This window comes from Dama dama, chromosome 19 (assembly GCF_033118175.1).
Source record: "Dama dama isolate Ldn47 chromosome 19, ASM3311817v1, whole genome shotgun sequence".
NCBI classification, from domain to species: domain Eukaryota; kingdom Metazoa; phylum Chordata; class Mammalia; order Artiodactyla; family Cervidae; genus Dama; species Dama dama.
The window spans coordinates 15,679,003-15,679,950 of record NC_083699.1 but is presented as its reverse complement, the minus strand read 5'-3'; the positions used below and the strand labels follow the sequence as shown (position 1 = coordinate 15,679,950).

The 948-nt window shown below is 35.9% G+C and overlaps 1 pseudogene; it reads left to right on the top strand.

The window, feature by feature from the left end:
• Nucleotides 1–559: 559 nt before the first annotated feature.
• On the top strand, nt 560–657 carry LOC133074280 (U6 spliceosomal RNA; annotated as a pseudogene).
• The last annotated feature ends 291 nt before the right edge of the window (nt 658–948 follow it).

Genomic DNA, 948 nt, shown 5'->3' with positions numbered 1-948 from the left:
AATCCATTTCAATTTCATCATTAAAGTTGTGCTTTTGGAAGGTACAATTATCATCAAATGATTTTACTTCCACCCCACAAGGGTTTTATTTCTATATTGATTCTGCATGGATTATGTCCTATTTAATTTTTTCCTTCTAACTTCTAATAGCACTGGGTAATTATGAATTAAATTAATAAATATCTTCCTTTCAGCGAGAGAGAATTTCACATGTAAAAGCATGAATGAATAAGCAAGCACAGCCACTAGATCTTATCATTAATCAGTCTCTTTAGAAAACACTACCCCCTTGACATGTCACATTGTATTTTAGCTTATTTTGTGTCTCTTCTGCTACTATGTTCTGTTAACCTCTTAAAAACCAGATTTATACCATTAAAACATCTTTTTGTTGCCAATGCTTCCCTTAATAGTTACTGAAATTATTCAGTAAAACAGAAAGAATCCAAAGAGTAATAATAAATATTCCCCTTGCAGTGAGTGTAAGATGGAAAAAATGACTGTCATCTCTGCATACCTTTAAAAGCCTGAACATCTCACAATGCAGAGGATTATTCAAGTGCCAAAAGGACATATTATAAAACTGGAGTGATACAGAGATTAGCATGGCCCCTGTACAAGGATGACAGGCAAATTCGTGAAGCACTGCACGTTTTGGTGGCTTCCCAAGTAACCTTCATGGTAAAGAAGTCGCCTGCCAAACAGAAGACATGGGTTCAATCTCTGGGTCTGGAAGATCCCCTGGAGAAGGAAATTGCAACTCATTCCAGTATTGTTGCCTGGGAAATCCGATGGACAGAGGAGTCTGGTGGGATACAGTCCATGAGGTCACAAGAGTCAGACACAACTCACCATTTAAGCACAAAATACAATTAGTTTTTGTACAGTATGGTCTGTAAATGTAATCATTAGCTTAAATAATGTTACAAATTGACCAAATCATTTAAA